This window comes from Amphibalanus amphitrite, unplaced genomic scaffold (genome assembly GCF_019059575.1).
Source record: "Amphibalanus amphitrite isolate SeventyFive unplaced genomic scaffold, NRLGWU_Aamphi_draft 000061F_arrow, whole genome shotgun sequence".
Classification (NCBI taxonomy): Eukaryota; Metazoa; Arthropoda; class Thecostraca; order Balanomorpha; family Balanidae; genus Amphibalanus; species Amphibalanus amphitrite.
In genome coordinates, this window is record NW_024881557.1 from 1042765 (window position 1) to 1066717 (window position 23953).

Below are 23953 nucleotides of genomic sequence, written 5' to 3' on the forward strand. Positions count from 1 at the left end.
CAGTCCACAAACTCCGCGCGGTCACGACCGCCGTGGCGAACCCAGCCACTCGACGGCGCCCCGGCGACAGGAGCGGCGGGCGGGCGGGCGGACCGGTCTCCGGCCGAGGGACACCGCACCTGCCGCCGGTGCCGATAGCGGGTCGACGTCAGCGCGCGGCCGCCACACGGCGCCGGCGATAGCGGCCCGTGAGCGGCCGTAAAAACGGTGCCGTATTTTACACGGCGACCTAACGACCCGAGTCCATCAGCGTTGGTCCGCCGCGCGACAGGCGGCCGAGACGCTCCGGCGTGGGACCAATGACGACCGGACCGACAACGGATGGGCCCACTCCGAGCCGAGCCAACACCGCCTCATTCGATAGCGCTGAGCGCGACGTAATTAACTGGCAAATATTGAACTTTGGAAATAATCAAGACTGAGACTTCTAGAGTTCACGGTCGGTAAATTCTGCAGTGATTCGTCCCAGAAGACGGATTGGACTTCCGCCTCTGGGAATGGGACGGAATAATCCTGTTGGCCTCCTGCCACCCGTCACCGCCGCTGACCTTTGTGATGACGTCACTGGTCTGCAGTGGGGTGACGTCACCAGGACCGTGTTCCGGCGAGATACCGGACCCACTCTCCAGGCAATCAGCACGACCGGTCATCGATTGATAGACCGGGACTCTCTCCGACCCAGCGGGATCCTACCAGCCGGCGGGTCCCTCGGACTCTGCCCCGGTCTATCGGCCGCCACAGGCCGGTACACGGCCTCGAGCCGCGGCCACAAAAACCGCCAGCCAGCTCACCGAAACGGATGGAACTCGGCTGCCGCCGCGGCGGCGATACTGACCACATGCCTTTGTTTATTCAGGTTTTTTTCCTTTCCAGCTTAGGAACAGAAAGATGCCCACAGGCTTCTTGGGAGTGTTTTATGTATCGCACATGCCACCGTTTCAGGATGTTTATAGAAGCCGTGTTCTTTTCTCCCTCGTGTTTTGTCAGTTTACAAGAACGGTCGGCGGGGAGGGGGAGAGGGCGAGCGGACGGGGAGCGCCGGTATGCCGCCCGGGCAGGTGTGGGGACCGTCTCGGACCGCCCGCCGGCAGGGACCAGTCACCGGACCGGACCAGACCGGTGATGGTCTCCGCCGATAGGGACCGCGCCGCCCGGCCGACCGTGACGGGCCCCCTCTCCCCTCCTGCCGGTACCGAGCCCTGCTGGGGAGCCGGGGCACTGGTTTAGGTCTCATACACACACTATGACGACACCGACTACCGACTGGACTGACTCACTGCGGCGGATCCGGCGGAAAGTGTGGCGACATTCTCTGCTCACACACCGGAATCAGGAAAACTACAGTACATTGTCCACTGTGCACAATCATTGAAAATGCATGCGGACAGAAATCGAGCGGCGTCACCAGTTACGGATGAAGTGGGAATCTCAAGAGAACCGAACCTGCACGATACTTTCGCTGATGTACAAAAATAGTCGGAGTGATAATAGATTCCCCGTTAATCCTGCCCGAGATCGTGATGGCGGCCATGACGTGACTCAGGTCTCAGAGCGGGCCCTGAAGTGGCCGGTGGTTCGTCGTAAGCTGAATAATCCAGCTGTGCGCTCAGCCGTCGGCATGGGAAGTCCGTCGGACGCTACGCCGCGGGCCGTGTCACATGTCGGAGCCGCGTGAGGCAGCGGCGGCTGGCCAGCTGCCCCGGCTCTGAAGGGTTACAGTACAGCGGTCCAGATGCCGACGCCGACACTAGAGACCCTCCACCAAGCGACATAAGACGCTGACAGCGGACGAGAGGCCTGAGGCCATTCTTATAAAGAAAAAGGACGGAGGGACGGAAGGAAAAAAAGAACTCAATGAATTAAACGATTCCGTCCTTATTGGTTATCATAAAGGTTCCGTCCCTCTACCCCTCCCCCTTCGTTGTTTTGCTAGGATGCGTTTTTCGTCTAAATGATCAAGAGCTTTAGTAAATGAAACAGGAATTATTTCCTGCAATATTTTCTTATAAATTTCGTCACAAAGAATGCAATAAGACTAAGAAAATACTGTGTGATTGCTATATAGGTATAATAAAATGAGAACCTGCAATTATTTGGGATCATATTTGAATTTTTATGGGACCGGGGGCTGTTGTCTGCTACGATACATAGCCTTGGCTACGATCAAGGATAATATAGATAGGCGAAGTATGTAATATGTTGTAGTCTTTCCTGCTAGGCTGAAACCCACCAAAGATTGTTTTTGCGTATAAATGTGGTAATGCCTATGTCTTACTCAGTGATAGGTGTCTAATAAGCGGTAAGGGAACAACGCAGACACCCTGAGTTAGCGTGGCGGCTCGGGACAGGCGGTAGAGATAAAAGAAGAGGGGATACTGATAAGGCATCTTATCGCTCTAGGGGACGACGCGGCGCGCGGCGAACGCGCGCGGCGGTTCGGGATGAAAGGGAGAGAGAGAGGGAAGGAGTAGGTAGAGAGAGAGAGAGAGAGACGGGGGGCGCAGGTGTTGTTTTGACGAACTGACGCTAAAGAGGGGGGAGGGGGAGCGGGGGAAGAAATGGCCTGTGGATCTTCTCTGTGTGGGGACAGCGAGGACAGTCCAGCGAGAGCGCTTGAGCCTGGCGGAGTGTATACGAATTTATCTGCGTGCAAACAAGAACTTTAAGTGCTAACGAGAAGTTGTAGTGCCACGTGACTCGGACCTCCAACCGTGATACCAGTCGAGGCGCCAGAGGACACAGGACACAGGCCAGGTGAGGGTGGAGCTACTGGGAGGCAGTTGCAAACAGTAAACACCTACCACTTACTGGATATTGCATCTCAAGGTGTCCAATCCTGCCTGTTAATGTGTATGCCCGCATAAACAACGATAGCTGCAGAACGATAAGGTGGCGGTCTATAGGTATTTGGTCTGCATGTCAAATTGACTAATTTTCGTGCGAAATAACTCCCGACCAATGTCATACAGTTCACATATCGATTAGCATGCAGCCTGAAACACATTTCGCACAAGTTGCTCTCGCAACCAGCTAAATATCGTATCAATGCCGTAAAAAAGCGCTGCTGAAGAGCAGCGCTATTTCTGATGCGTTATTTTTCACGAATAACGCAAAGTCTTACGTCACCAGAGGCGTCTTTGTCTCTTTATGATACGGAAACGCGTCCTTTTGGGTGGGGGTAGCGTCAATCTGGCTTCGTTCTTTTAACAGGTTCCGTCTTTCGTCTTCGTCCTTTTATGATAACCAAATTCCGTCTAATCTCAGAAATGACTGAGCGTCCCTCCGTTCTTTTCTTTATAAGAATGGCCACTGGTGAGGTCCCGGTGCCAGTCCGTCCCACTCGGTGGGTTCGACGTCAACTAGCCCAGCAGACAATGGTCAAAATGGCCGCCGTTGCCGAATAGTGAGTCTGCCGACGAGTCTGCTGTCTGATCTTTCCAGTCGTTTTAAAGCCATACCTTATGACAGCGGTGGCTCAAAACGCAGCTATCATCCGCCCGTCATCGCGACGCAGCTCGGATAGTTGAAGCCAGAGGAACCGCCAGCTTTGTTCGGCTTGTATATCAAATAAGCTCAGCCGAGGCGCTGGGCTGGCACACGGACAGGCTGCCGGCTGTCGTTGCACCAAGGTCGAGCTCCGCTGCGCAGTTGTGGTCGGTCGGTGCTGCCTGGTGGGCTGCGGTTAGCGAACTCTGTCAACCGTGTCAGCCCGGTGCACGCCGCCGCGTGCAAGACGCCAACAGGGAAAACTGAACGGCAGCCGCATGGATGGTCATTGGTCATCACACGGCGCTCCGGACGGCGGTAGTCCCGATCGCGATCGGTGGGAATAATGAAAGCTGGTCGAACGATATACCTATGGTTATGCGATATATAACGAGGAGTCTGTCAAGTGGAGAGGCTACCTCCCTCCCCTTCCCTCTCCCGCCGCTCCCCCGGGTCCGTGGAAGAGAGCGCGATAGCGGCACAGAGACCGAGGTCGCCTACCGAGAACCGGTGCCGTCACTGCCGACAGCGTCCCGCGGCGTGACGCGTCACGGCTGTGACGACTGACGGGCGCGGCAGGTGTGACGGGTCGAGATTGATTCGTCCGTCACGTCACGGCGGCGCGGCAGGCCTTATCGGCTGGGCGCCCACCGCCCGGCGTCCCTAGACCGCTGAGACGCGACATCCCCCTATCGATACACAGACCTACCAACCCGCCGCGCGGAATAAGACCGAAAGTAACACTAGCGAACACTGTCATCTGACCATGGAAGACAATCTACATCCCGTCATCCATAGCCCACCACTGAAGGAGGTGGGCTACCCCTCCCACCCTCCCCCCACTCCCTCTGTACCCTCAACCTCACTCCTCTACCAAAGGCCATCAGCGCACCATACTCACCCGAGAGAGCAAGCTCAGAGGACTGAGAGTAGACGTCACAGGAGTCGACAGCACAGAGCGCGCGTCTCAGCGGCACCAGTTCGGTCTCAGCCGAGCGTTGACGGGTGTCGTGGTCTCCCCAACACCGCGTCAGCACCACTGGCGCCGCGCCGCGCCGCGCCGGCCGGGAGCGCAGTCGGCGGCGGCCGCCGGCGCCCCAGACCGGCGGTATTGCCCGCCGACGAACACCAGACCCGACGAGCCAAACCGACAAGTGGAAATAAGAGCGATTTTAGCAAAAACTACTCCCATTATATTCAATACTCATTTTAGTGATGTCTCATAAAAGTACCAGTGCCAAGCGTTCAAAGAACACCGTGGAAAAGCGCGATCGACAGAGTCGAGCGGCGCGTCCGTCGGGCGTGCGGGCGCAAATCCGGCCGCTCTGCTGGCCGGTGGCTGACGTCAGCGGGACGGACGGCGTCGGACAACGGTTCGCGGGAACTGAGCGCCGTAAACAGGGCACTGGCGGCGGCGGCGGCGGGATGGGATGGCGCCCGGTGGTCGTCCCAGAACCGCCGGCTTCCCGCTGTTCACCACCGAGCCGGGGAGGGCGGCGGCGGAACGCTAGGTGTCCTGGGGACACAGGTAGAGATCAGGGCCAAATAAGGTCCGTGGCACGTCCCTGGGCCGGGATAGGTTAATCGCTGCCTCTACGGATTTACATTTTACATGACCCACAAGTTCGCTCACAGGAAACCTCAGCATCTGTCTATATTGAACACGGTCGCGCACGTATCAAATACGCAGAGATCAGGAAAATATGCCGGCCTCTTGGATTTATAAATCCACAGCGAACGACGAAAATCAGCTGCACTCGAGGCTTCACAAAGCCGAGATTCACACAAAGAAGACACCACGATCCGTTTTCCCTCACTGCCGCACAACCGTCTCGAGTTTCGGCCGCTCAAATTCACTCAACATACCGACCGTCGGCGTTAGAGTTTCGCTCAATTTACTGACAGTGTCAACATAATGACTCACCCGGAAGTTCTGAGCTGGCCGTTTGGGTTCGTTCCAGCCCGCAGTCGAAGCGTGACGAGTTGCGCGATAATCTTACAAAGTTAACTGCACTAGGATATATTTGGCAAAATGCGCTATCATCTGCCCCAGTTACCGTGCGGCCGCGGCGGATGGTATTGGCGGCTGCCTGCCGAACGATCTCGGCCTACTGAGAGACCGTTCGCGCGGGCCGCTGGGAGCGGATATATCAGCGGCGGAGTACCACTAGGCATCGGAGTGTCAGCGCACTGCGTCACACTGAGTGGATTGCCTGTCGGAGCCGACGGCAGCCCGTGGCGGGCGCCCGAGCCCCACCCACGCCGGTGCGACCTGCCGTCTCCCGCAGCGGCGGCCGGAGCGACCTCCCAGGGCGTCTCCGGGCTGCAGCCCCCCCCCCCCTCCTCTCTCTGTCTGTCTGGAGGCGGCTGTTCCCGGGAGCAGTCGGCAGGCAGCGCCGGCCGCCAAATACCGCCGGTCGGCCCGTGTTTACCGGCTCGGAGCGTCCGTCGGGACTCCAGGAACGTGGCGTCCGGGTCTGCCGCAGAGAGCTAATGGCTGGGGAGGCGCCGCGGGCGGGGGCGGGGGGACAGAGCACTGAGGAAGGGGTCGGAGCGGGATGGGCAGCACCTGGTGGCTGGGGTATGCCGCGGGTGACAGCCACCCCCGCCCGTGTCGGATATTTAGCACCGCGCTGACTCGGCTGACGGCTCAGGACGGTCGGCTCGTCGTGATGGCACCTGATGACGTGCTCAGGAAACCCGGCGTCACGTCACGCGGCGCCGGCACCAGTCATCGTGCCCGCATGACGCGGTGGTGCGACGGCGAGTCAGAGCTCCGGACCGACTCGGAGTCGGAGGAGCCACCATCTGCCGACGCTCATCAATCCTGGCGGCGACGGCCGCTCGGAAACAGACGAGCTCCTCAGTTCCACGCGACGCCACCGTCGTGGAAAGTAGGCGCAGCATGAGCCGCCGCCTGGCGCGGCGACCGGTCCGACCACAGGGGGCGAAAGCCGGCCGCGGAGCTGGCGGCAGCGCGGCCATCTGGGCGGCTGGCTGGTCGGCCGCGGCGGACGAGCCGGGCCGACCGGTTCCGCCCCGCCCGCGCCGCCGAGCGGTCGTCAAACCGGCAGTACCGGTCGGGCCGGTCGGGCCGGGCCGCAGCTCGCCGGGCGCCGCAGCAGCGGCCACATTGTGCGGCGTGCACCTCCCCTCCCCTCCCCGTCCCTACAGAGCGAGCCGCGCTGGACGACCGCCGCAGGAAAACGGCGCGCCAAAAACGCGGCGCCGCGGAGAGCGCGGGAAAAACGCGTCATGACAATGGCGCGCGGCTTTCCCCGAGCGAGACACCTCGCGCGGCGACGGCCTAACGTTTCCGGCCTAGGGCGATGTCCGCCGGCGGTGGCGGCAGCTGCGAGTCAACAGGACAACAGGCCAGTCGGCAGAGCACGCACCCGGGGAAAATACAACTATGGGCCGCAGCCCCACCTCATAACTTAGTAAACTTGGAAACTAGGAGCAGTTGCAGAAAAACAGTGTTGCCATTCTGGGTGAGAAACTTCAGTGGAAATTCCTCCAGAACAATATACAGAAGTCTGTTTGGTAAGGTTATGATACACACACAACGTGAGACTGAATTGTTATGAATCTCGAGCACACCAGCTCTGAGGATTCTCGAGTAGCTGTTTCAGGGACTCGCAGAACGAAATGGCTTGGGACAGCTATCTGGTCTCAAAGGATGCTGCCACTTGGCAGCGAGGCAGATAATTTCAGATGATATTCAATACAGTAAAGGTGAACCACATGCTGGCAATTCCGCTCCACTGTAACCACCTGGCCTCACAGAGCATACCTAAATGAAGAAACTTCCCAGTGGCACTCACAGAGATTAGACCCGACCGACCCGAAGGCACGCTGCAGACCGATTAATCTTCCGCGAACTACAGGCGGAGCTAAGCCAACATAGCAAGAGTACCAGAAACATGTCTGGCATTGAACAGAGGTAAAACACAAACAAACAAGCTTTGCCCTGGTTAGCCCTCACGTCACGTCATCGACCAGCATAGCGGCGGGAACCGGTCGGGAGCCACAGACTTAGGACAGGCGCAACAAAGCTCAACTCACGGACGGGAGCGGTAGGCTGAGCTGGGGCTGGCGGAGCAATGCTGGAAACGGACAGTAGGGTTGAGATGGAAACGTTCAGGCTCAAATGGGAACGTAGCCGTAATTATAAGACTGCACTGTGGAAGAACAAACAGCAGACTGTGACGGTAACTACCGACCTTGGTGTTACGGTGTGAGCAGTGCTAGGAACGGTACAACCACAGAGATAAACTGCCGGGGACTGGGGACAGTGCGGACGACACACGAGATGTCACAGAGCCGGGTGATGTAGCACGTATTTACTCCAGCACAACGCCAGAGCTCGCCTGCAGCAGACAGCACTGTCGGACCCCAGCTAAAAACGGCCGGCCGGCTGGGCTGGGCGGCCGGAGACGGGCATGCAGCGCTGCAAAGTGCATTCTGCACACTGCACAGTGCACGTTGTAGATCGCGGGATGGGCACCGCGAGGAGCACTTCAGCGCGACCGAAAAGGGTAGTGAGAAATCTTCCAGAGACCAGACTCATGCTGTAATAATTGAGTAGCTCCCACGCAATGGTGGAACTCCGGTGCATTTCCACGTCACACTGGGTCGCTATATGTAACTCGCTATACGAGGTAGAGACTAGAGGTAGCCGACTCCACCTCCTCCATCCAGATAGCATAGAATAAGCGACATCAGTTATCACACATCGCTGCGATGCAACTTGTTGTTTATTGGGGCTTTAGGGCGCGTCGACTGCAGAGGTCATTTTGCGCCCATAGTTGCGCAAAATAGTTGCGATGCAACTAGTGTTGTTAGTCGCTGCAGAGCGTTACCAAAGCACACATCAAATCCTGCAGTCCGACCGCAGAGAGCAGACACGGCTCGGCGGGATCACACCACTGTCGTGAGGGAGACTGGCACGTGTAAAGCGTCTTATGTCGTGTCTCCTAATCCCGGGCTTACGCCTCACGCTACGATCAGCAGCGTCCATTGTCGAAAACTGCCGCCCGAGCGTCAGAAGCTGCACATGCACACAGTTTTACATCCATGTGATGAATATTGCCGCAGCTTTGTTTCATGGAATTGCACATGTGTGCGGCTAAACCGATGCACTACCTGCGATATCGATGCGCTGCGATCATGGATGCGCTGCAGCGAGTGGGCAAATATCCTGAGTAGATTTCGAGGAAATCCGTCCCAATCCGTCGACCGTCACTCCCACTCTCATATCAGTTTGTCATTTCCTCCAGACGCCACAAATCCCTTCCGTGCAGAGTTCCGTCCAGTCAGCAGCCTTCACACACTGCTCGCGTCCTGGCCCGGCGCCACGGCACCGTTGCGTTGTGATAGCGAGTCGCGTGGGGTCGACCCGGCCGCCTGGCCCGTCGCCAGTCGCACCAGCCCGGGAGCAGCCCTCTCCCCCGGCCAGCCGGCCTCCTGTTGTGATGCCAAATGGTCCCATCCCTCGGCCGCGCCCCGTTGGTAGTGGAATAGTGCCAGCACGGATCCCATCCATCTCATGGTGATTTGGACCGCGCAACCCTGCCAGGTCCTGTGCAGCCGCAGTTGATATAAGTTGACCCCGCCATCCATAGTCAGTTAGCCTACACCAGGCTGCGCGGTCTCTATGAACCACTAAGCCCTACCCTGTAAACCAGCTGACCCAGTCCCGCAGTGAACAGCTTCAGCTAACCTGACTGCCCAGCCCTTTAAGCCCAGCTGACCCAGTCCGGGCAGCAGCCCCAGCTGACCTGACCGCCCAGCCCTGTAAACCAGCTGACCCAGTCCCGCAGTGAACAGCCCCAGCTGACGGCGCGTCCCACAGACGGCGCCGCGCTGGGCCAGCCAGTCGGCTGGTCCCGTTAGCGGGTCCAGCCCCGCGGCTCTGCTCCAATCCAGCACCTCCGCCGGCCAGACTGTCTGAGACAGCGGGCAGCGACCGACCGGACAGACAGACACAGACAGACAGACCCTGCGGGGACCGGACAGGCTGGACCGGTGGGGCAGGCCGGCTGTCGCCAGGCTCCGCCAGGGAAGCGGGCATGAAGGGACGCAGTGGGAGACGCTAGACAGGTTAAGGCAGGTGGTGAGCAGCGCTGAGGGAACGGGAGAGAACGGGTCGACAGGGAAGAGGGAGAGGAAGAATGTGTGGGCTGAGCGGAGTAAGAGAGCGAGCACAAAACTTGCGGTATTGAAAGAGCGAGCGAGAGAGAGAGAGAGAGAGAGAGAGAGAGAGAGAGAGAGAGAGAGAGAGAGAGAGGAGAGAGAGAGAGGAGAGAGAGAGAGAGAGAGAGAGCGAGAGAGAGAGAGAGGGAGAGAGAGAGAGGAGAGAGAGATTGCAGACCGAGTAAAGGGCAACACACAGCAGCAAGGGTCAGTCGCGTCCCGTGGAGCAGAGTTGGACAGCCTAACGAGCCGGAATGAGCCTCGCAGATGGGCCAGACCGACGTTACGGAAAAGCCAGACGGACAGCCGGCCGGCCCGCCGGGCTCCCAGACAGACAGACAGCTGTCCAGCCCTCCAGACAGCCGGCCTGCCCGCCAGGCTCCCAGACAGACAGACAGTGCCCAGCCCTCCAGACAGCCGGCCCCAGTCAGTCAGTCAGTCTGTGGGCGCGGCGGTGCCTGCGGCCGGCCGGTCGGCCTCGGCACATCAGATGGAGTGTGACGGCGTCCACCAGCGGTGAATGGGAGCGTCAGTCAGCGTCAGTCAGCGTCACATTCACATCGCCCCGCCCACTGACGGCCGCTGACGTGGGTTCCACGCCCCACAGTTACATGATGCCGTGTAGAGGACATCCACTGTCTAGGACGCTGAGATACCATTTGAAGAAACGATTACAGACACAGTGGACAATAGACAATGGACATGGATGGGCAAGGGAGATTTCATGATGCCGTACCGTAGGTGAATATGCCTTGTCGCGGAGGCCACGGAAGATAACAAGGGCATTGGACATTGGACAAGCACAAGGGTAATGCGTATGCTGCTGCAGGGATTTTAAACCGGTTACAGCAGCCTCAAAGGCACCTGCATTCCACGATGCTCACAGTATCTATCTTGTCAAACGCACCGCGGCTCTCGTGTGCTATAGCACCGAGTATCGTGTGGTAACTTAACGATGCCGCTCAGGTGAGGAAAACGCTCCAATAGTCCTATAAGGAAACTGCATACTGGTTCTTCCAATAAAAGCGGGAATCACACTAAAAGCTTCCGAGAGTCGGTAGTGTCCTGGCACCATAAACGGACGTTGCCATTCTACCAGCACAAAAATCGATAAGCCACAATGTCATGAATACCAGTCATGCTTTCACAACACGGATTTCCATGTCTTCAAAAACGTGTGACACATGTTTGAAGCCACGTAACGATTAATCATTTTCATTTAAAAGCTGTCCGATCCCGGTAAACGTATCACCACGGAACTACAGTAGTTTCCAGCCGTGGCAGACTCACATGTTGGCCGTGTAGGAAGCTCGGCGCCGCGTCATCTGGGGGCAGTTTCTCCGTCTGCCAACAGTAGCCGATCGATGGTCTACTGAGCCACGAGACAGCAGCAGTTCGTGTCGATCGGAATCCAGCGGATGTCAGCCGGAGGGCCGCATCATTCAGCGCAGATCGAGGGCAGAAAGTGGACCGATCCGGCGGCCATAGCGACCGGCGAGGCGCCACCGGCGAGCAGCAGCCAACCAATGATATGATCGAGCGTTATGTTTGTCCGCACGCTCCGGCGTCAGGAAGTCAGCTCAAGACATAAACCACGCCACTCCTGGATCACGGCTCAAGACTCACGACTCACGACTTCCCCTTGCCGCTCACGACTCTAGCAGCTGACCAGCTGGGCGATATCTAAACCAGTTCAGCTGACACCAAGGTCACCTCGGCGTCCAGCGGCCGTCCTCGCCGGGACAATCACAAAGACCAGGCTGGGTGGGTTCAAACCGGCGTGAAAACCAAGGCCGCGCCCAGACCTGGACAGAAACTATGGTCGACAGGACTAGCACAGAAACTAGGGCCACTCGGGTTAGGACAAGAGTGGATCCCAGGGCCGGCCGGCCGCCGGGTCAGTAGGCATCTCTGTGCCGAGCTCCGCCGGCGGCGCTTCGGTCGGCTGGCTCTCCGCCGCCTGTCATCTGGCATCTGCCATCTGTCATCTGTCGTGGGGCGGCCGCAATCTGTCCATCTGTCCGGACCGGTCGGCCGGCGGCGCTGCAGCCTCCGAATCCAAATCAGGCACCGCGGCCTCCCCCTCCCCTCCGCGTCCCCGGCCTGCCGCTGACACCGCGAGCGCTGCGTCCCTGCTGCCTGAGATGACCGAAGTTGGCGCGATGCTCCGGCTCGGTGCCGGGTCGTGACCCGGCCGTGGGAGCGGGTCGGTGGCGTGACCTTCGGCGCCGCCGGGGTCACGGGGGTCAGCGGGGTCGCGCGTGAGTGGTGCCGATCGGCCGGGCCGAATCAGCCGGCGCCTGGGGCTGACGTAATGTTGCCGGCCAGCCGGCGACGCCTGACCGGAATCGCGCGGCCGCCCGAGGCGCTGGCTTACATCGGCTCAGCGGACTCATCCAGACAGCAGCGACTCGGGCGCGACGATGACGCGCCGTCGCCCAACTCCGGGCCGCTTCGGATGGCAGTAATTTCCGCGTCCTATTCATAGCTTCCCGCAGTGACGCCATGCTGGCGATGCTTGGAATCCAGGGTCGAACTGAGCCCCGTGACGCATCGATGCCATAACTCGTCCAGGAAGGTCAATCGAACGGTCCAGATTGGATCTGTGATTGGCACCCGACTGAAAGACCAGCCAACAGTCTGAAGGACGCAGCCACGGCCAACTGTTGAGGCCGTGTGGCCAAGTTCGAACAGGCCAATCGTAGTGCAGTCCACAGTTCCCGGTAGGGCGTGAGTCAATCAGTACGATATTGCTGCAGCCATTCCAAGATTTCCACCGCACTTGGAATTCAATTTGTCACGGCCGACGGACCGTGGTGATGTAGCTGTAATTGGTTTCAGTTGCACTAATACGACTCTAGCTACGACACCCCGTCATGCGTGCGAGTATGTTACTAACCCACCAACTGACAATTCTCTCCATCTAAAATCCACCGTTCCCGCCCAGTCGCCCTCAGAGCCGGTGGCGGGATTCAGATGACGGCGCTCCGCGAGCGCTGCCATTCCTCGCAGCCTGCTCCCACGAAAGGTCAACGGGTCGTACCGGTCGCGCCGACGCCGCGCCGGTCCTGCCCACCAGGTGCCATCGACCAGCCGTTCCAGTCCACCGGCTGACTCAGTTCCCGAAATGAAACAATGAAAACAAACTTCGAGACAGTGAACTTCAATCAGGCAAAGTTCATCCATTTGCATTTGAATGCATAAGCAGGGATTATCTGCACACATCAGACCAGCCGCTGAGGACGAAACATGCTCGGCTGGGTGGACACTGGACAGGATGGAGCATCGAGCATCGAGATTCGAGAATCAAGCAGCATCGAGCATCGAGCATCGAGAATCGAGCAGCATCGAGTATCGAAAATCGTGCATCGAGCAGCAGCAGGGGTAGCAGCGGGGCAGTTAGCGGCACTGCACCTGGTCTGAGGGGGCGGACTGACGCCGGCCGGCCGGTCGGTCGGTCGGTCGGGTGTGCAGGCGGACCCCAGTCGCCTCAGGCAATGCAGCGCCCGCCCGCGAACAACTAACCGGCCGTGTAGCAGCCGGCCGCCGGCGGGACGACGCACCTAATCACAGGCTTCCAGCGAACCGGGCTGGCCGGCGCACATTCCCGCTAAATTGAGCGGCGCCCGAGCGAGCGGCCGGAGTGAGCCGGGCTGCCGTGGTCGGACCACGGCCGGAGCAGTGGCGGACCTGTGGGGTCCGTGAGATTAGCGCGCACGCGAGCGGCGGTGCAGTGGCTACGGGCTGTCCTCAGTGCAGGCGCGCTCCACAGTTCGAGCCGACGGGTACAGTAGCAGCAGTCGAGCTGATGGGTGGACTGATGATCTCACACGATAATCGGAGGGCTTGTCAAACTGCAAAGTGCACACGCCCCAAGCTCAACACACAAGTTTGGCACGTCTGAAGTTCAACAGTCCTCCGTTGTCCTTCAAAGGCACAGGCGCACAGGCCACATCACAAAGCACCAGGCCACATCAAAGCTGCTGAGATCAGCTCAGATCACACGTAGCCTAAAGTAGGCCATGTCAGTTCATGACGTTCAAAATTCAGACCAGACGATCATACCAGACCAGGCCCAGACCAGATTCATACATGATACAAGAGAGTAAAACAGATCCAAACAGGGAAGAAGAGGACTGACAGCCGCATGACATACATTCATCGATCAGGACCATCGTTCCAGAATCAATATCGCCATCGCGGCCGTCCACCTGGAGACAGGGTGCTGGAGTTGTGCTGTGGCTGCGCTGCACGGCGCGGGCGGAGGGGCACCGTCGGGTAGCAGCCAGCGCCGCAGCCAGCTCCACGGCCATCCCAGCCGGCCACCGACCAAGGTCACACCGCCACCAGGCCTCTCGGAGCCAGTCCGGCCGGCCCGACAGCCCCAGCGAGCTCCTCTCAGGCTCGACAACCACTGCACAGCGCGTGCCCCCGCCTCAGGCTGGGAGGGGAGCACGCAGGCACGAAGGTCACCGGCATCACGCAGCGACTCTCTGCACCAGCACCACACCAGCGCACTCGTCTTGGCTTCGCGATTGGTGCGTCACTTTAGACTATGCAATGACCCGATGACATCCTCCTGACCCTCATCTAGATTGCTGAAGCGCCACGCGATGTTCACAGACGCATATCGGGCCTCGATCGCCACCGTGACGTGATAATGACGTCATGAAGTGACGAGGTACGTCCTGCCTCGAGGGTGGCAGCCAAAGACATAGTGGATGGTTTCCGCTCATCCAGACCAGGGGCCAACTCCGACAGTTGTCCTGGCAAGTGAATCTTCAGGTGACCAAAAACGAGGTTCGCCTAGCAAATGGGAATCCTTTACCAACGGGATAAAGAAACATATCGCTTATCTTCATCTGAGACAAACACGCTGACAAGTGGTCGCAGGTCGACACTCGACAGTAGGATTTATCCGATTTGTCCCCCTCCCCCGCCCTCCCGGCGCCAGCCTCGCGCAGTGCCAGTGTTTATGGAGAGGCTGTGGCCAGGGACTGACGTCACGGCAACGATGCGACGCCGACAGGTCGGCCAGACCCCGGTAGGTCAACAAACACGGCCCGGGAGCGGGAGGCCGCCGGCCCGCCGGCCGTGGTCGCCGCGGGCGTGCCGTCAGGTCACGGCAGATACTCCGAGCTACTCGAGATGGAGAGATGGAGTGCCGGTCATCTCAGCGCAAGTCGACGTAATCGCGCGCCGTCACGATACCTACTGGATATCAGAGAGAGTGGGGCGCTATCTTATGTCCACGGCGGGAGAGAGGAATCATGATTGAGAGCTCGAGGCTCGAGTGTAGGCCTGTCCTGATTGCTATCGTTAGAAGCTGATGCCATCCACGAGTCCAAAACACGCACAGATTGCGTAATGGATTCTTATGATTTAGTGTGAAAGGCACATAGCAAAAGATATCCGCCAAGAAAGTGAAGAGGTAGATTTCCAACTCAAAAGTAAAATAGTGAATACGGATAAACACGAGTCTAGGGCTCAGCAACATACTTTTAACCATTTTACATAAATCTGCATAAGCAAAACTCATCCTCACTAAAGATGGTCGCTAGCTTGGCCGGCTCTACAAAAGACAGACACATCCTCTTTAGCCTGACGCGGCCTTGGCGCGGTGTTAGGCGCTCACGGGGAAAATTGGTCAAAACGTGTTGTGGAGCGGGCATGCAGCCTGGACACGGCACGGTTTTCCCTACACGACGACGCCGCTGAAAATATGGCCGCGATTAGGGCATGAAACCAGTCGGCGGCCGTTCTGGCGGGCCTCTGAGTCACGGGATCAATGCAGATCGCACAGCGGCCGGGCTGAGCGGCCGGCCGGCACCGGCGGCTGCCAGCACGTGCGGTTCGGCATGGCCCCGGCCGTCCAACACTAACAAACGAGCCAGGCCCAGGCGCCATCCAAACAGCGGCTGAAAGGAGGCATCACCGGCGCCTCCACCAACGGCACCGCGGGGTCGAACGGGGAGTCAAACATTTGGAGATGCCGGACACGGCCGGTGATAGGGGAGAAATACGAAGAACCGCCGCTGAAACATGCCAACAAATAGACGGGTGCTGAGGTCAGCAAGACCGTTCGTGTTCACCCGTTTCGCCCGTTCGCGAATCATCACGAGTCTCAACGTTTCGCTAACACTGCACTCTGCGGTATGTCAAACGATTAAGTATACGGATAATTCAGGTAAGTGAACTGTCAAGGACTCACCAGACACCACGCTAAACATATCAATACATGTTGAGGATTATCAAATAGCAGATGTGACATATAAGTCAAAGGGCCTTCGGAGCCGGAGACATATACCTAAGTTTAGGCCATACATGCACTTATATGTCATATCAATACATGTAACATGTTTGGTATGCAACGATCGCTGATCGACAGCCTTGCTCTGACAATTACCGAAAAGAAATGGGTTGCAGGTATGCCTTGAATTATGTGAATCATTCGGTTAGTGTTCCTTGTTAACAAAAAAATACGAATCTTAATTGACAACAGATCGGACGATAGAGGTTTCGATCGTCCATCCGATATGCTCGTTATTGGTCGTGCGATCCGCAGGCAACCTACTTTCAGAGGACAACAGTCTCAAACGACATCGGTCGCCTAGTCCCCATGTAACGCACTGGATAGTCGCACCAGTGAAATGGATCCGTCAATCATCACGAAATCACACAAATATTGCTACAGCCACTTACACCAAGGTGTTGCCATGGAAACCGATGTATGGCTTGGGTTTCGGCCCGGGGCAGGGGTCACGTCGGGAGGGACCTCAGCGGAACCGATTGGCGAAAGCCAAAAACCAAAGGCCGTTTGACTTTCCAATGAAATTTCCCCCTTTGTCAAAAAAGTTGGCTATAGAACACGGCTCAGACAAATGCATTCAATCCCAGGCCAGCTTCATCATGATTTAGTTACAGAAAAGTGTAGGAAAGCAAGCATTTAGCCTTTAGGTAGGTAAACGGTATGACCAGAGAAACACTCAGCCCTGACAGCACCATTAACTGCAGTGCCACCACAACGCTAGAGTCTTTATAATGTACATTCTATCATACCATTCATGAAATGACAAATATACTCATAACAGCAAGGGGAAACTAAAATCGGCCTGATAGGCAGTTGGCGCCCTTGCTTGGATCAGAATCCCTGACCCAGCCTGGGCTTTGAGCTCAGGCTCAGCGCAACGAAACCTTCAGGATCACCAATAGGGTACTTACAGGAACTGTAGATATCAGCGGCAGAAATCTTGCAAACAGGCCCAAATTAACGGAATCTGGGAGAAATGCAGCAGCTGTCGGCTCAACACATTCACAGGCGAAGCGGGGCAGCGACCCTGGCGAGCGCGAGCGAACGACGAAATCCGTCTGACCAAAACTGGTACGCATATTTACGTCTGGACAACGAGTTGCGTTGGAGAGGCCGGAAATAGTGGCGATTTCAGGACCGCAAAAATGGACCGTCATTGGAATGATTCTTTTTTAAACCGTGCACTGTTTTCGGCCGGAATTTAATAGTTACTACAAAATATTTTTTAATTACGTTTCCACCAAGAATGAATGCCATCAGGACTAAATTTTTACTACTAATGCATTTTATCAAGAAGCATATAGTGCTGTTATATTGCAGTTTTAGCGCGTTTGTTACAAAATATTAAGCGAATAAGCGTCAGTGTAATTATTCATCAGTTCAGTTCATCAGTGCCAGAAGTTAACTTGAGGGGGGGGGGGCTATGCTAATTGCTCTTGTCCATCCACTAAAATTTATTAAATATTTTGCTTTGTGTATTCCAAAAGGTGACGGAACTATTTCATTTGTGCCTTCATGTCAGAATTGAAGGTGGATCATTAAATTTTCAACGCAGTTTACAAACAAGCATTTCAATTTGGTCTTTCTCGTATATACATAAGCAGTGGCTAAGAAAAGGTTGATCAATCCTGAAGTTCAGTCATCGTACCTCAACCTGGCAGCAAGATCCCCAAGGACAGAGGATGTATTGTACCTATACTGATACATGTCCTGTAAATCAAAACAAACAAGCATTTGGTCTTTCTTGTGTATAAGCAGTGGCTAAGAAAAGGTTGATCAATCCTGAAGTCCAGTCATTGTACCTCAACTTGGCAGCAAGATCCCCCAAGGACAGAGGATATATTGTATACCTGTCCTGTTAATCAAAACATTTTTGTGCCTGCAAATGAATATAACTGTGACCCTGTGCTTGTTTTTATACTTACTATGGTCAAACAGGGAACAGCACATGCACATAACATACTCACCTAGCATCTAACTCATAGCTGTACCCTGCAGGATCTGTACTTGTCTCGAGCATTAACAAAGCGCCAAAGTAGCTTAGTAATCATTTCCCACATTTTCTGAGCAGTAACATGACATACAGCAGTGCAGAGCAGCTTCAGAGAAGAAACACTTTAAATGCACAGACTAACACCAGCCACCCAATGAGCCAGTTCCTCAGTTGACTGTTTCCCTGGATGCAGCTTGGCAATGTGAGCTAACTTTTGGCAAGTTGAAGGTTAGCAGGTAAGATTGAGTTAGGGTGAGTACCTACCTATAACTGGGTGCTACTGCTATGCAGGTCTTGGGTAGGCTGCAAATATGTGTGATGATTGAGGTTAGGTCAGCTGTCAGGTTAGTCAGGTATGCTCATTGCTCAGGTCACATTTTTATGGACACTTGGCGAATTAAAAAACTAACAATCTAATCTAAGCTAACCCGACTAAGCATACACAACTACTGACTATGGGAACTAAGCACCTACCTACTTGTGCCTACATCTCATACCATGTCAAAGTAGAGTTCCTTGGTGGAAGATTACCCTCAGTACTTTTTATCCCAGCCCTGTGAAGAAAACTAATACCTCTAAGCTCTGAGTCACTGCTGGCCATCCACAGGAAGAAACACTGAGACTGAGAGCTTTGCCATTGTATATTGGACCAATAATCACTATCACGAATGACTATGAACACATTATATGATCATATCGTTGCATGGATTGTCACATTGACAATTTTACTACAATCCTTTTTTCAAGAAATACAGTGATGATTAACATCAAAATCAACATAAAGTGGATTTAGTGATCCAAGCTTTCTCCTCCAGTAGCAATGGAATGATCGCATGTTTCATTTGCCAGACACTGAGTAGGTACCTGATGCACATTACAATCTGCATAGCATCTAAGCATAGTAAAACTGCCCAAGTCCATTCACTGTAGATTTTTAACTTGATAGTTTGCACTAATTTATCTTGCTGTTGTAAGTTATTATTCAATATTCATACCAATACATCAATATGCGCTCATCAGTCAACATTTTCTGGCATGATCCTGCTCAGCGTGCTCTTCAGTATTGCTCCAAGGTCTGCAATATTATAGCTTGTTTTTGGCCAATAAGCTCTTTTAATTTTACTTTTTCTTGCTGACATATGAGCCCGATCAACTTGTGTTTATCAACCAAAATTTCATAACTTCAAGTTCAACTTGATATTGATATTGTTCAGGAGTCAGGACCTCTGTCAGCTTCCTGGATACTTCGGATTGTTTTCAGTCACATGCTTCTTAAATATGATGTAAGTCAATCTTAAAGGATTCAAAACATCCAACAAAACGACGTACAAGAGTACGGAAACAACCAGATAAACTTAAAAAGCGCCTTGGAACAGAGCCAAGTGGTGCTCCATTTGTTTGTTTACAATGATTGTAGTGCTGATGTATTTTTAGGACTCTGAATGTCGGCTTATAAAAAATGAAACGTTTTTACAAAAGTTGTAAGGTGATTAATATTTATCTGAAAGAACTAAAATATTCAAAAGCCAAACACTATGAAATACGTGAATCGGAACGAAAAAGTAACCCCAAAGTCCAGCCTAATCACCGGCTCCTAAAACTGCAACAGAATCAGCACTTTTCCCCGCAACTCGTTGTCCAGACGTAAATATGCAACTGGCACGGTGTGCGACAAACTTAACTGTCTCTTATTTTAGCGCAGACAAAGTTGAGATCTTTTGTATGCTTAAATGGGACTCGCTCCTAATCAACACAATATTTTGTTATCCAATGAAAAGTGTATTCCTCCACATCCAAATTCGCACGACATGTGACGCAAAAGAATAGAAAACAGCCCGCTAAATAATGTTCCAGGCAACCTGCATCGCACACCGCGGCGGAGATTGTTTGGCGTTGATCTGCAGAGCGGCATACGTGCGGCTCACGATTCCAAACATCCTCTGCAATGCCCAAACGCCGTGACCGAGTGGTGAGCCGAGACCATCGCGTCAGGATCTCACCGGTATAATCGCTCACGAACCGACCGGCTGCGCGAGCGGCCGTGAGATCCGGTGACTCAGTGATCGGCCGGATGGTTGCCAACTGCCGTGAGACCGCCCGGGCGGGCCCAACGGATGAGCGCGGGAGAATCTCACGGCTAATGTGAGACTTCCCTGTGATTGAGGAACATGGTTTGGATTTGAGCGTGTATGGTGCGCCGCTATATCACATTCACACAAACCAGTCGAAAGGCTCACATTACACATGCGCACAGCATACCGCCGAATATGCTCGGGTACCGACTAACATACCGTTTAAATTAATAATTCGACTAACGGCAGAGAAACGTTCGAAACGTTTAAATTATAAAGGGATTGATAACTTGCAATGAAAGATACTTGCAAGTTACTGATTCGCACGTAACTGGATAGGCAGATGTGATTTCTGAACAAATGTCGTGAGTCGCGAGTGCCTATTTACGATTCCAGTTCGAATGGAATGTATACATAGTAGGCAGGGCAGGTATGTACCTATTTATGCAGGTAAGCTCGGCTTCCGGTCCGGTGCGAAAGCCTATTCTACAAAAAAAGGAATCAAAGCATGATATTTTGACGTGATGGAATAAATTTGGCTCGGGAGACTAGAGTGTGCTCCTTTTTTCATTTGTCTAAGCACACATACAAAGCCGAGCTTCTGGCCTAGGGACCCTCATAACATAAAGGAATGCAAAAAAATTTATGAGATTGCTTATAAATCCAAGATAGCTTGATTGATTCATTTCAAAGACACGAGACCGTATAGCTTTCCTGCACGTTACCGAAATCCAGAACATTACAGGTACCTCTCACCTGTCTCTCCTTCCCCAGCACGATCGGTCCAAGGCTCTATAGGTAAAGTATTAGGTACCGTGGCGATCAGTGCCTTATTTGTAGCAGGCGGTCGGCGGACGGCCGGCTGGTCCCGGCCGGTCCGGCGGTGATCTGTGGGGGACGGGACCGACTGTGTTTATGACCCGATGGTAATGACCGGGTGTTACCATCCGCAGATTCCGGGCCTATCTACCTGAGGGCTGTTCACGGGCCCTGTGTGTGGTTGGACCGCACACAGCCTCCAAGCTCCGCCCACTGCGTCCCTACGTCAGCATTCCGTCACCGCACACAGCGACCGCTGTGGCCGGTCGGGACTGGCCACAGCGGACCGTCCACCGCACGCAGCCGTGACGTCAGAGCCGCCTACCCATCCCCTACCCCCACGCCTGCTGGACGCACCGCACACACCGCACGCAGCAGTGTGCGGTGCCCGTGAACACCCCTCAGGCCTGGCGCACTCCCGCGGTCAAATGCGTCCCATGCTGAGCTCCCAAACGGGTACGTCAATGTAATCGATTGGCCGAGCTCTCTTGGAATGACAACCGAGGGATCATAAAAAGCGGGATGACTTTTTATTAGTCATCTTGCGCCTAGTCATTTTACTCGCACTCGCTCCGTAGCTTCGATGTCCGTCGTCCGATGGCAGTGAGTCGCAACGCAATAGCATAAATTATTTACATGGACAACAAACGGCTTGGGTGGGCCGCTGGGCGGTGGATAATGCATAAAATCCCTCGCCGGCGAACCGGCGGCTGGCGCGAGCCGTATTAGCACCGTCCGTGTCTGACGACATATCGTCGAGAGCCTGTGTCTAACCACTGGCTCCGGGGCCGCCCCACGTGGAGCAGAGACGGGAAGTGAAAGTTTCGCCGCCGGCTGGAATCGATCCGGCGCCGGCTGCGGTGTCTTCGACAGGCGCGACATGATATGGATATCATGACCCAGTTTCTCCACATTCACTCGCCGAAGGGACAGGTCCATAAAATGGGTCCAGCCTTTGTTGGGTGGCCTTGTTAGGCGTCCTTAGCAGTAAACTGATAATATTGAGGCGCCTTTACCTAATTCCTATCAAATGGTTTTACACAGAAGACGGTTCGTTTACGTGTTTGAAGGAATTTGGGTCTATGGCGGCCCAAAAGTGAGTCATAGGTATTCACACCGTTGAGGGCTGGACTGATAACTGACAACTGCTATTTGGAATCATCCGCTTTACAAATAACATGGTTGCAAGCAACCGATCTAAGAAGTCACGCAAACATTACCAATATGTGTTTCAAGGTTTTCACAAGAACTCGCAAAATTACTATTTTTAGAAGTTTGTTTTATACACGCAACTGCATTTTTCGTCAGTAACCGCATATTGATCGCTAAGCCTGATCCTGAAGTTAGTCGTACGTATTAGATCCGAGTGAACTTCAAACGTTCGTATCGTTAAACGTTAAACGTTTACGTTAAAGTTCGTAACGTTCGTATCAGCGTTTAAACGTTCGACAGACGTAGTTGCATTGCAAAATGCAAACACACCACATTGCCAAAACCTTAAACGAGTGCTGCCTATTTAGACAAGTATTTAGCTCTGTCAAACCTGGGCATAAATGCCTAAATCACCTAATGCCCGTCAATATTTCAAGTGGCCTAATAAGACCATGTATTGTATAATAAAGTAACAACGTACAATGTACATACTTTAACGGACTGTCCGTAGGTCGTCCTTTATGTGAAAAGCAGATTACAAATGCCTCAGCGCATAAAACGTTCGGTCATTTTGCGCCAGATTTGCTGAAGGCCCTGATGGTATACGCGGGTTCATATGCGACTCTGATGCACCGAATGTTGGAGTCGGTGTCGGAGGCTCCGGAAGCGGAGGAGCCCTGACTCCGAGGTCGGCCCGGTCGGCCCTAGAGGCCGCCATTGGAATGCATTACCGAGCCGGCGGCGCGCCGACGGAATACCCGATAGACCGACGCCATTTGGCCGGACGAGTTATGTGAAACAGCCTTGGACTGGCGACCAGCCCGAACGAGAATCTGGGCCGAGTGGTGCTGTCAGGTCACAGGTGAACCACAAAGGGGATTCGGTCCTGTCCTCTAGCATCGCACCTGAACTCAGGGCAAGACTTTATAAAGCGATATTACTCTAAAACTATGGACTTGCTATCGAGTTCAATGTAAAAGCATGACACATACCTAATGCCTATTGGCGCAGTCAACTTTCCAGTCTTGTAAACTTTCATAAGTAGGTATTGATTTCGTAAAGCATGCGACTCGTGTAAAAACATTCGTTCTGTGTGAAAAACAAGCACTTGGAAATCGTTGCAGGAGCGTTTCGCTGGCTGTTCACCATAAGCGGCGCCGGGCGAGCGAGACCGGCCCGCGGCCGCCATAACCGGTCCGGGGAGGCATTCGGCAGGTCCGGCCCGGAGCGCGATGACGGCCGTGATAAGCCATCGGAGACTGGCCTGCTTCTCTTCCTTTGTCGACGGACGGTCGGCGGCCGTGATTGCATCATAAGGCCAAAACGGAGCGAGTCGTGACCGACCGTCCGGGGTCCGTCCGTCCGTCTCCCGGGCCGGCGAGTGTGCCGACTTACATGCGTCAGTCAGCGGCGGGGACATGGGATACTGGGCGGGTCTGGAGCAGGCGGGCCCGGAAACGGAAATATTAGATTAGTGGGGCGTTATATGACTCCAATGCGCTTATGAATCGTCACAGCATCAGGAATAGCGGAGTCTTAGACAGCCTCGGGATGCGCTGAAAACGACATAGGCGTTCTTTGATTATGCGATTCGAATAACAAGTCAGATGAAGCGGTGCCCCGAAGCGAATTCCGTCTTCAGATGTAAGTTAACTGGAAATAAGAAATGATCGTCCTGAAACATTCATTGCCCAGTGCCCAATCTGGAAAAGGTGGCACGGTCTTGCTGGCGAAATGGTTAGGAGCAGCTGGTAACATTCGGAATTCGGATCGACACGTTTATTTGAGGCAACGAGTTTTTAAAAATCAAAGTTTACCTTTTTTTAGAGCAGCAGCGACAGCCGACATATGTGGGGTCAACGTAGCTCTGGTTGTCGCTTAGGCAATATATCATTACACATTTGAAGTCAAATTTTAATATTCGAT

At 54.6% G+C, this 23953-nt stretch overlaps 1 protein-coding gene across 2 annotated transcripts in view; it reads right to left on the reverse strand.

Moving 5' to 3' along the window:
- LOC122378570 (lysine-specific demethylase 3B-like) overlaps nucleotides 1-17038 on the reverse strand; it is a 58540-nt gene extending 41502 nt beyond the window's left edge. Inside the window, exon 1 of one of the 2 annotated variants that reach the window (XM_043359795.1) lies at nucleotides 16903-17038. The gene's annotated coding sequence lies outside the window, so the exon portion shown is untranslated. Of the gene's footprint in view, nucleotides 1-4387; nucleotides 4521-16902 lie in introns of those variants that run through there. The other variant, XM_043359796.1, reaches the window with a different exon arrangement.
- Between the last annotated feature and the right edge of the window lie 6915 nt (nucleotides 17039-23953).